Source organism: Oryx dammah, unplaced genomic scaffold, assembly GCF_014754425.2.
Source record: "Oryx dammah isolate SB20612 unplaced genomic scaffold, SCBI_Odam_1.1 HiC_scaffold_19, whole genome shotgun sequence".
In the NCBI taxonomy this organism is placed as follows: domain Eukaryota; kingdom Metazoa; phylum Chordata; class Mammalia; order Artiodactyla; family Bovidae; genus Oryx; species Oryx dammah.
In genome coordinates, this window is record NW_024070203.1 from 45,963,687 (window position 1) to 45,976,616 (window position 12,930).

Sequence of the window (12,930 nt, forward strand, 5' to 3'; positions counted from 1 at the left end):
CAGGATTCCAGTTTGAATAGCTAAATGGCCAAGGGCATTTTATCAACTGTCAAAATATTTATTTTTCCAAATCACAGCGCCTATACTGCTGACATCTGAAGGAAATATCACCAAAATAGCAATACAATTAAATGCTGGCAGATTTTTGCCTAAAGCATTTAAATATTAATATACTACATTTCTGTTTAGAATAATACTGATTTTCTCAGATATGCAGTCAAATCAAGCTGCCTGTCTTCATGGGAATTTACACACCTCTCAGATAAATCTGACACCTAATCACAATCTTTTCATGCCTATGAACAAAGAAGGAATTCAAAATCCAAGAAATACTCATTTCAAATGTATTTTCAACTAGTGGGGACATAATTTCTTTTATGTCTTGATACACTTAATACACTGTTTAGTGTTTAGCACTGAATATACAACATACCACAAGAGGTATATCATGCTTTACTGTACTCTGGAGAACTCTCTCTCCATGTTGGTATTGAAGAGTTGAGATCTAACCTAGCATGCATGAACAACCTTCAGGCACCCAGCCCATTCTGTTTCCACCCCAGATATCTCTATAGTAGAGAAAATAAACTTATAAATAAATACACAATATATATGACTCCACAGTGAGCCCAGGTTTCCATAGCAAAGGGAATATTACACTTCAAGGCCACATTGTCAAAATAGATTCATCTAAAGTTCCTGTTTTGACTATCAATTCTGAGAAATTTTTATTGGCCAACCTTAAAAATGCTTAAAATGTGAGATTGCAATGGCAACACTCATGAAGCTATAGATTAGGAAGCACAGTCCAGGCAACTAAAAAAATTCTTTTTAAATTCAAACTACAGAATTCTCTGCCACTATTTAAACCTGGAATTTGCATTTATACTCAGAGACAGAATCCTTTAGGAAAATGTGAAGAAGTATACTTAATCATGTTTTCAAATCAAAATTTTAATGTACATTCATGTACAGTGTCTTATAGGGCTTCTCCGGTGGCTCAGTGGTAAGGGAAGCTGCCAGCCAGTGCAGGAAACGCGGGTTCTGTCCCTACATCGGGAAGATCCCCTGGAGGAGGGCATGGCAATCCACTCCAGTATTTCTTTCCTGGAGAATCCCATGGACAGAGGATCCTGGCGGGCTACAGTCCATGGGGTCACAAAAGAGTCAGACAGGACAGAGTGACTAAACAACAACAGAATATTATATATTTGAGACTCAAAATATTTCTGTATTATATATCCTACTCAACCTTGAAAATAAACTAAATAAGGAAAGCTGAAGTTCTTTTCTGGAAAGATAAAGTTCTGATTTATCTCAAAGTTATGTCACTTCATTTCTTAAATAATTAAAATAAGTCTCCATAGAGACATAAATTATGACACCATCCAAGATAAGGGTTCTAAGTAATTCTATAGTCACAATATTTCACACAACCTGTTCTCTGTAAACGTGATTTATCCAACAAATCACAGATGCCACTCACAACATAGTATTTATAATATTGCAAGGAATAAAGAATTCTGATTCATAAGATACCATATTTTTTTTTAACAACAACAACAACAAAATGAATCCAAATGGCTTTTTCCCATTCACCTGCCCCCCAAAAGTGAGTACGAAATTAAAGTGCCAGAGTGGGACTTTAAATTGTTTAGGGCATCATTAAATTTCAAATGAGTCGTCATGTTATACAGTTTGAAATAAAGGTTAAAAGACCTACTAATGAAATATAAGCAAAATATTCCATAATATTTTATTTTAAAATTAATTTTAAGTCCTCAAATATGAATACTATGTTCCTATATTACATTTACTGCCACAAATATGCTTGTATTTAAGGCTACTTAGGCAGAAAAATGGACCTCAGGGGTTAAGATCAAAGTCTTTGGAGTGGGAAACTGCCACTTACTTGATATGACCTTGAAAAAGTCACTTAACCTCTCTCAGCTTCAATTTCCTTATCTGTTATTCTGAAGATAATGAAAAGCACTTACATAATGCCTGGCACACAGTGAGGGAGCTATAAGTAATAACTGCTGTTATTTAGTATTATCAAAGGAATTCTTAGATATAAATAAGAAATGGCTGTGTAATTCCCAAAATTTAACTTAAAAAAAAAATAAATAAAAGGCCTAGAGGGTAGACTTAGTCCTTTCTATAAATGAAAAACCATGATGGCAGAAGGAGAGACCAGTATTTAAAGAGGGTCAAACAGATCAAAAAACAATGCATACAAAAAATGAAAGGTAACAAACCAAGAGTAGTGACTAACATCCTGGGACACTTAAGGAGTAACTGCCAACCACACAAGGCAGCAGTTGTGTCAACTTACGCATATAGCTACCTTCAATAATGAATTCAAATATCCACACAGAGAGCAGGAAAATGGCCCCAAATTTCCCTCAGTCTACAAAGAGAGCAAAACTTAAGTAAATTACATTTTGTATGCACTGACAGGTAGTGGGAAAATTGTAACTTGTTTGGTTTCCAGAGATTAAAACTGGACAGCTGAGGTCAAATAAACTTTGTTCTCCATAAAGGTATCATAAAACATTTCCATCATCGTAGCGTGATGGAGTAAGGAGGCGAGAAGCTCCCACACTTGCGTCAGATTTATACATCACTTAATCCTAAGAATCTGCTAGGATGCTGACAAAATACAGAATTGGAAGCATTATCCTTTGACTTCTACCCTGATTAATCATACTTGAGTAACACAGGTAATTTCTCTGAGCATTTAAGAGCTCTATACTTTAAAAAGTATGTGATAGAAATTAATTTCATATTTAGAGAAAAGTATGAAGAACTATTTCTAGTTTGTATTTACAGATGCAGAGTTCAATGACTGAATATAAATCAATTCTTAATATCTATTACCCAATAATTACTGTAACAAACATTTATTCAGTCTTTCTTATTCAATGAGCACTATTCTAAGGGCTACAGATACTGTTTTTAACAAGACAAAAGTGGCCCCAATGTTCATGGAATTTATATTCTAGTAGGAGAGACTAAAAATAAAAATATATCACATGATCATAAACATTATGATAAAAATAAATCAGAGTTGTGTGATAAGGAGTGATTGAGAAGCTATTTCAGACTGGTTGGACCAGAAGAGCCTGCTTGTTAAATCTACCTGTATAAGGCTGAAATTTGCTGCCAAAAGCTATAGCAACCATTCTTTTATTTACATATAAAAATAAATATACACATTTTGCCAGGCTATGAAATTATAATTCACCTCATCCAATGGGTAAATATAAACTCTTCCCAAATACACACAAAAAACACTGATAAACAGCTATGGTCCTTTTACCTTCAAATATTTCTAAAACGTGGATACTGAATCTTCATAATAAAACAAATGTAGACAAATGTATGACATTTTAAAATTCACATTCATTTTATTTATATACTATATTGCTCAATTGTAAATAACTTTAAATGTTTGATTATACTTAAAAATCAGAATATACCAATAGGAAAGCTTACTTTTAACTCACCTGTGACTGTACACAGTGCAGAAGATCTATAAATGTGTAGCCAAATCCAAGAGAAATCTGCAATAAAAAGAAATAAACAAATATGAACAAAAAATGCAGAATCCTGTCAGACTCATTAGATTCGGTATGATTTTTTATAACCAATGTAAGTAATACTCATTAATAACATCTCTCTACTCAGTAACTCACTGATACCATGTAAGTCAAGAAGCAGACTCGCTGCACAACTTTTATTTGTCCACACTAGTATAAGACACAGGCCACACTGCAGTATCTCCCAGTTCAGTGAATTATGAGATGTCTACCCATCAAGTTTTGAGTTCTCGACATAAAACATATTACATTTTCTGATAGCTGCTAGTCTAATCACTAACACTTCACTGAATAAAAGCAGAGGAGGCCCGAGCTACCCATTTTTACACGGCACTCCTAGTCTAAAGACCACCCCACAGTAACACAGTGCAGAAGAGAGGTTTGCCAAATGAATGAATGAATGATTTAATTAAATGATTAATTAAGCTCGCATACTGATCTTACTTTGCTGTGATTTACAGTTTGCCTCTGTGGAAAAGAATGGCTTGAAATTACTGAAATAAAAATCTGTCATAACTGCTTAAACAAAGACATTCAAAACTGAATAACTTTAAAAAGTCTAGAGTATAATGATGCAATAGGGAATTCCCTGTAGGGTCAGTGGTTAGGACTTGGCTCTCACTGTCAAGGGCCCTAGGTTTGATTTCCTGGTGGGGAACTAAGATCTTGCATGCTGCACGGCAGAGCCAAAACAAAGTTTTAAATAACCATAAAAATGATGCTATCTACGGCAATTTGCAGAAGTAAGAGTGGATAAGAAAGTAAGAATTGAACATTTTCAATAATGAGGGCAACAGCTCCCCAAGTTTCTTCTGGGCCTGTACCTTTGAGAAGAAAGAACTTAGCAATGAAGGACCACACACTTCCTCTGACCCACACAAGGGTCACTTACACTGCACCTAAGAAGTTTCCTTCAAGATGCACAGCCCAGAATATGAACACGGCAAATATGTGCCTATGAGATTTTATGTGTATGAATGTTTACCACTCTTGTGTACATTACAGATCTAAGAAAAACTGCACAACTGCTACTGCACGACTGCTAGTAGTATGTTTTCATTTTAACTATTATGGGCTACTGGATTTAATCAGCTTCAAGGAATGTTTTTCCAAACTGAGCTACTGTACTTTTTCCCTTCAGGTGACACCAATCTGTAATAATTCATACTCTGAATCATTATCAGGCTTGAGTAGTAACTCTCTTCTGAGCCCTTTATTCTTTAGAATAAATAGAACCTAACAGTAAAAAAAAAAAAAAAAAAAAACACACCCTAATGTTAATTTACTACTCAAACTGCCATTGTTCTAGGGCACTAGAAACATCTGATTTCATAACCTGAGAGGTCTAAAGGGGAAAGAAATGGGGGAAAATGCACTTTCATTTTTACCAGGACCTGCTCAGGCTGGAGCCCATCATATATAAAGAAATGCAGCTAGGGAATCAGGCAGAGATGATTCATGAAAAACAAAAGGAAGTTTATATGCAAATAAGAAGTTATCATAGTAAATAAAACGAACAAATTCTCAAGTGGTAGTCCATGAGCAGTGTGCAATAAACTGTTACATAATAGGGGTCATCAATTCTATACAGTGCTCCTGGGGTAAATATACTCATTATGCTGACCTACTTAAGCCCATTCTAATTCTATACCAACAACTAATTTGCTCAAGGACATCACACTATGCAACAGTCAAGAGTTAGAACTTGTGATATGAGTAGAAATGATGACATTAAACAATTACGGCTTGATCTATACCATTCACAAAGGCTTTTCTGAATGTGCTAATATAAGGAGGAAAAAGTGCTAATGAATCCAAGCTAAACAAAAATACATAAAAACATGAAGACAGACGGTGCATAAAAACATGAAGACTTTATGATACGTCGGTGTGACACTTTAAACCAGAAGAACAAATAAAATACTTATAAACATAGAATTACAAAATGTTTTCTAAGTCACCGTCTCTGTGTCTGTGTGCATGCTTGGTTGTGTCTGACTCTTTGTGAGCCCACCAGGCTCCTCTGCCCATGGAAATAATAGCTATTTAAAGTGACAGTTCGAGCAATGACAAGCCTATAAGAAACCGACATCTTCCTACTCTTCTTTGAGCCCTGACAGTTTTTAGGAAGCTCCTTCAGGAGTTTCAAGGGAAGAGGAGCAGAAGACTACCCTGAGCCTGGCAGAGTGACAGAAGGACAGAGAGGAACCCTGCAGGAAATGACAGAGGGATACACATGTCCTCCTCTTACAACCACTGCTATTTCCACTGTATAAACCAAAAAGGTAAACCTCCACTCCATAGAAAAAAAAAAGCTGCCTGGAGCAGATAAAAGAACCTGGGGCTAAGAGCATTGAACAGGTGAGGTTTCAAAACCTGGCTCTCTCACGTGAATACTGCTGCTGTTAATATTTCCATCACAAGCCAGCTGCTTAGGTGTGTGACCTCAAAAATGTTACTGTGGACTCAACTATCAAATGAGGATAATGTACTCTCTGCACCACCTTGAAAGTATTAAATAAGATAATTACACAAAGCACTTGGTACATGGCAGGCATTACACATAATTATGATTCTGCCAAGTGTGATTCTGCTAAATGCTGCTAGCCGTAAATGACAAGCCTAGCCTAGCCCAAGTAAAACTGATCTTTCCTGAGACGTCTTAATAGCTTTCTCTGCCCATAATCGCCCAGACAGATGCATACACATGGAGTCTGATGGGATTTTCCACCCCCCTTGGCCATGCTGTGTAGCATGCAGGATCTTCAATCCTTGACCAGGGATTGAACCAGTGCCCCTGCAGTAGAAGCGCAGTCTTAACACCTGCACCACCGGGAAAATCCCCTGCTGAGACATTTTTTGAATGAGGACTGGCTTTAAAACTTTAAGCAGAAAGATAATATTAATACCTGATTTCAAATCTTACAATAAAGTTATAATAATCAAAGAGGTAGGCACTGAACAGAGTCCAAAACAGGCTCACACATTTATATCAATCCATATTCAATAAAGGTGACATGGTAATTCAGTGAAGAAAGGGGCAGTCTTTCCAAAAACATGATACCAAAAACTGATTATACATATGAGAGGGAAGAACCTCAACCTTTACCTTGCACTATGGGAAAAATCAATTCAAAATGGATAGCATCATAGATCTAGAAATAAGAGCTACAAAGCTTATAAAAGAAAGCAGTTGGAGAAAATTACTGTGGATTAGGCAAAAATATTTTAGGTATGATACTTTAAAGGTATAAAAGAAAAAAAAATTGTTTAAAGACCATAAAAGAAAAACACAAAACTGAATTTCTTTATAATTAAAACTTCTGGGCTTCCCTGGTGGCTTAGTGGTAAAGAATCCACCTTTCAATGCAGGAGACACAGGTTCGATCCTTGATCTGCGAAGATCTCACATGCTGCAGGGCAACTGAGCCTGTGCAACACCACTGCTGAGCTTATGCTTGAGAGCCCAGGAGCCACAACTACTGAGCCCACGTGCCACAACTATGAAAGTCTGCGCGCCCTAGCGCCTGTGCTCTGCAACAAGAGAGGAGAGTCCACACTGCAGGAAAGAGTAGCTCCCACTTGCTGCAACTAGAGAAAGCCACTCTCAGCAATGAAGAGCCCAGCCAAATGAACAAATAAATAAAAATTTGAAAAATAATAATGTTAAACCTCCTGTTTTTCAAAAGAAATAATTTAACAAATGAAAACACAAGCTACAGACTGAAAGAGAATACTGGCAAAATAATTATCTGAAAACACCTATGTATTTAGAATATATAAAGAGCTAAATACATAATAAAGGATGTACATAGAATAAATAAAGGACTCTCACAATAATAAAACAGTTCAATTTTTTTAAATGAGAAAAATATGTGAAGACATTATATATATATATATATGTCACAGGGAATGTACATCAAAAAATATTGGGTATCGTTAATCATTAGGAAAATGGAAATCCAAATCAAAACAAAATACCATAGCCCATCCAGTAAAATACCCAAAGCATTGCCAAGGATATGGAGAAACTAGAACTTTCCCATTTTATCCCTTGTTGGTGGGAAAAGTGCAATAGTACAGTCATTTTGGAAAACAGTTTGGAAGTTTCTTATCATCTAACCCAACGATTTCACATCAAGGTGTGTTTTCATTCATCTCAGGGACAGAGGACCATACAGAGAGTTGTACATGAATGTTCTTATCAATTATGCTGAAAAAAATTCAAAAGTTTCAGTTGGAGAATGAATCTTTTTCAGAATATGGTACATTCATACAATGAAATACCACTCAACAATAAAAAGGAATGGATAGCTAATGTATGCCACAGCATGATTGAGTCTCAAAAACATTTTGCTAAAGAAAGAAGCCAGACACAAAGACAACAGACTACACGATTTCACTTACTTGAAATTCCTAGAAAAAGTAAAACTACAGCGACAGAAAACAGACCCGTGGTATCCTGGGTTAGGGAATGCAAGTGGGGACTGACTGGAAGTGGCAGCCCACCCCAGTATTCTTGCCTGGAGAATTCCATGGACAGAGGAGCCTGGGGGGCTTCAGTCCATGGGGCCACAAGAGTCAGACACGACTGAGTGACCAAACCAACAACCAACAGTAGCAAACGGTGGTGTGAGCATTTGCCAAGGAGAGCGTCAACTAACACAATTACTTTGAGACAAAAAGCAAAAGAAAAAGAAATCGGGACAGAGCTAACATCACTTAAGAAGATTGTTGGCAGCATTAAAGGAATAGGTTGATGATTTTCTAAAAGGTAGGGGAGGGTTAGAGGAGATGCACTTGATATTTTATTTGCTTGTTAAAAAAAAAAAAAAAGGAACAGAGCCAGAGGAAGGAAAATAAGCCAGAAAGAAAATGAAGTCGTGTGTAACAGTGGCTAAGACAGCACCTTCTAACTTAGCAGTATAAGAGAAGGGCCATATCTTGCTGTTTGGGTTAATATCACAAGTAACAACTATCATTGAGAGCTCTGGGCAAAGGGCTTGAAATGTGTTACTTAATTTAATCTTCCTAACAATCCTATGAGGCAGGTACTGCCACTATCATCACTCCTTTGTAGATTCAGAAACTTAACTGAGATGAAGCCCAAGGCCACAAAGCTGATATGGCAGCAAAGCCTGGATTTGAACCCAGAGTCTGACTGCTGAGTCTATTATGCTCTTACCCACTAGGCTATTATGAAAATTTTGATAATGTTATCATTGTTGGCAATTTGATTTGAAAAAGTTGGCCCAAAATATGATCGGCCTTAAAACAGCCTCCTTGAGTTTTTGATATGGTACCAACAAAAGCAGTGTGTTCCTCACGCCACCCAGGCTGACATTGTTAATAAATCTGGACATTATTTCTTTCCTGACTCAAATGTAGCCTCATAATTTTCTCAAGATTGCCACCAATTAAAGGAAGTCATCAGGACTTCCCTGGTGATCCAGTAGTTAAAGACTCCAGGCTGCCAATGCAGGGGGGTGGCAGTTTGATCCCCGGTTGGGCAACTAAGATCTCACATACTGTGAGGCACGGCCAAAAAGCAAAATAGAGAAAAGAAAAAGACAAAGTCATCAACACCAGTGTCAGTATGCAAACAATATACTTTCTAATCGTAACAAAACCAACTTGATTTCTGATGGACAACAGAGTACATGGAACCAGCCACTGGAAAGATGACTAACAGAAAGGGAGTCACCATACTTCATGCCCCAGTGTGGGTCTTCTTTGTGATTTAGCCAGCACCAGCTCAGTCAGCAAGCCAGTCAGACACAGTGATAGAAATAAAGAGGACACATGGGGAAAGGAAGAGAAAGCTAGAGGTACTGATCAAATTACTTGAGATTTTTCAACAGTTTAAGCCACTAATTTTTCCACTTGTTGCTGAGAAGCACAAAAACTCCCGAACAACTGAACAGAAAACACCTTTACCTCGGCATGTTTCAACTCATGTAACATCAAGAGGAAAGTCTTACTTTCAAGATTTACCTATGAGAACTACTTCAGATTACTGAATAGGACACTGTATTTATATATATATAACATATTTTAGATAAAATATCCTTAAAAGCCTTAATAATGTAAAGAAAGTGTACTACATATACAAGGTAAAATTCTTTCCCAAATATTAAGGTAATGGTGCTAAAAATAACATCTCATCTACAGAAGAATAATTTGTAAGTTAACTGATGAATATACTTCAGACAATATACTTCTATATATACTTTATAGACAAGCTTATGTTTTCTTTCTTTGTTTAAAGAGTTCAATGATTCCTAACCCATGAAACTCTTTATACATGGCATCTAAAACAATAAAACAAACCAGTGAATATAACAAAAAAGACACAGAGATATAGTGAACAAGCTGGTGGTTACCAAGGGGGAGGGAAAGTAGGTAAGGGCAGGATAGGGCTAAGGGAGCTGGGCATACATCAGAAGAAAAATATGGTTTGAAAGGATACATGAACACCAGTGTTCACCACAGAACTGTTTACAACAGTCAAGACAGGGAAGCAACCTAAATGTCCATCAACAGAGGCATGAATAAAGAAGCTGTGCACAATGGAATATTACTCAGCCATAAAAAGGAATGAAACTGTCCCATTTGCAGAGGCGCAGACAGACCCAAAGGCTGCCATACAGAGTGAAGTAAGTCAGAAAGAGAAAAACATATGGTTAATCTCCCTTTTATGGGGAATCTAGAAAAATGATAAATGTACTGATTTGCAAAGCAGAAATAGAGATAAAAGATGTGAAGAACAAATATATGGATTCCAAGTGGGGAGGAGGGGATGGGATGAACTGGCAGACTGGGACTAACATATATACACTTCTATATATAAAATGAATGACTAATGAGAACATACTGTAGAGCACAAGAAACTCTATTCAATGCTCTGTGACGACCTAAAAGGGAAGGAAATCCAAAAAAGAGGGGGTGTATATATAACTGATTCACTTTGCTGTACAGCAGGAACATTACACTGTAAAGCAACTATACTCCAATAAAAGTTAATAAAAAATAAAAATAAGAAAGTAAAATGCTTTTCCATGAAAAAAAAGATAGGGGTAAGGGACTAAGCTGTACAAGCTACTATGTAGAAAACAAATAAAGATATACTGTACAACATAGGGAACACAACCAATATGTTCCGATAACCACGTGTGCTCGGTCACTCGGTGGTGTCCGACTCTTGGTGATCACCAGGCACTGTAGACAGCCAGGCTCCTCTGTCCCTGGATTTTTCAGGCAGGAATTCTGGTTTATGTTGCCATTTCCTCCTCCAGGGGATCTTCCCAACCCAGGGATCAAACCCACATCTCCTCTGTCTCCTGCACTGGCAGGCAGATTCCTTACCACTGTGCCACTTGGGAAGCACCATGATAACTACAAGAGGAGTATAGTCTTTAAATACTGTGAATCACTATGCTATAACATGAAACTTAAATAAAACTGTAAATCACCTATACTTCAATTTTAAGTGAAGAAATTTATGACTTCATAACTTCTCATCCATCAGTTCAGTTGCTCAGTCGTGTCCGACTCTTTGCCACCCCATGAATTGCAGCCCACCAGGCCTCCCTGTCCATCACCAACTCCCAGAGTTCACTCAGACTCAGGTCCATCGAGTCAGTGATGCCATCCAGCCATCTCATCCTCTGTCGTCCCCTTCTCCTGCCCCCAATCCCTCCCAGCATCAGAGTCTTTTCCAATGAGTCAACTCTTCACATGAGGTGGTCAAAGTATTGGAGTTTCAGCTTTAGCATCATTCCTTCCAAAGAACACCCAGGGTTGATCTCCTTTAGAATGGACTGATTGGATCTCCTTGCAGTCCCTGGGACTCTCAAGAATCTTCTCCAACACAGTTCAAAAGCATCAATTCTTCGGTGCTCAGCTTTCTTCACAGTCCAACTCTCACATCCATACTAAGTATTAAAAACTTGTAAGCTACAATTAAAATAGATATATAGAAAGGGATATATCGTCTATTTAAAAACTCCTAAGCTATAGGTTACAGCCTGTGGGGTCGCAAAGGGTCAGACATGACTGAGCATACACATACACCCAAGCTACAGGTAGGTACACACATACAACTGATATGTGGGATATGATGAAAAATAAAATACCCATCAAATTCACACACCTCATACAACCATTCCTTTCAAGTCTGTCTCTCATTCACCATGACCAGAGTTAATACAGTAATGCAACTATCACAAAACACTAACTCTACAAACAGCAGTATTCTCACATAGAGACAGACCTAGAAGAAAAATTAACTCACATGTGGTTGAATGCACATGCCTCCAATTTGGGAGATGACTAAAGATACTAAATTTGGAGTCACTAACTTGAAAACATTATTTAAATCCACTGATAACAATTTAAAGAACAACGAGCTGGGAGTCTGGAATAAAGCCCTAAGGAACTCCTTCTTTTAAAAATTATGTAGGAAAGGAACTAACCAAGGAGAATGAGATGAAATTACCTAAGAGGCAGGAGGGAGACCAGCACAGAATCTGAAGAGGGACTTCCCGGAAAGAGAGGCTGGACAACACTACTCAAGGCTCCTTAGTGAGAGCTGCACAGTGTCTACCTGAGTTGGAGCAGAAGTTCCTCATGACTTTCCTAAGAAGAGTTTCATCAGAATGATACAGACATAAAGCAGACTGGAGAAAAGTTAAAGTGTTGACAAGTGATAGGAAAAAAGGATTTGGACACAACATATGCAAATGATCACTATCACGACTAGCTTATATTAATATCTGGCTCAAGGGGTAAAGAATCTGCCTGCCAGTGCAGGAGACAGGATATGCACATTTGAGCCCTGGGTTGGGGAGACCCCCGTTCCAGTTATCTTGCCTGGAAAATTCCATGAACAGAGGAGCCTGGCAGGCTACCATCCACGGAGTTGCAAAGAGTCAGACATGACAGACACACACATCCCGCCTAGACTGTGAGCTTCTTTGATTAAGAAGACAACCTGTGGTTGGACAGGTGACCTTTTAAACAATGCTCCTGCAGAAATCCTAGGGCTTTAATTAGGGTGCTCAGCCAAAAACACACAGTAACAGTCTTGAAGAGAATTAGAGGGGAGAAAAGAAATAGCAATTGGGCAGAAATTAATCTTTCTTAAACATAAAAGAAAGGTTCAGAGATGACTCCCACTAAGACAAGAACATGCCAACCTGTCAACCAACCAGTCTCCCCAAAATAAAAGGCCCCCAAAAACTATGAGTAGAATTTTAACTGTTTTCCTCCCAAGAGGGTTGGATCATTTTGGCCTGAATGTTCCCTTCCATCCTCACTGAAATGGGAA

General features: G+C 37.7%; 1 protein-coding gene across 3 annotated transcripts in view; it reads right to left on the reverse strand.

Moving 5' to 3' along the window:
• NCOA2 (nuclear receptor coactivator 2) overlaps positions 1 to 12,930 on the reverse strand; it is a 283,927-nt gene that overhangs the window by 176,320 nt on the left and 94,677 nt on the right. For all 3 annotated transcript variants that reach the window (XM_040261360.1, XM_040261357.1, XM_040261361.1), the window contains exon 2: positions 3,510 to 3,566. The gene's annotated coding sequence lies outside the window, so the exon portion shown is untranslated. The remainder of the gene's footprint in view (positions 1 to 3,509; positions 3,567 to 12,930) is intronic.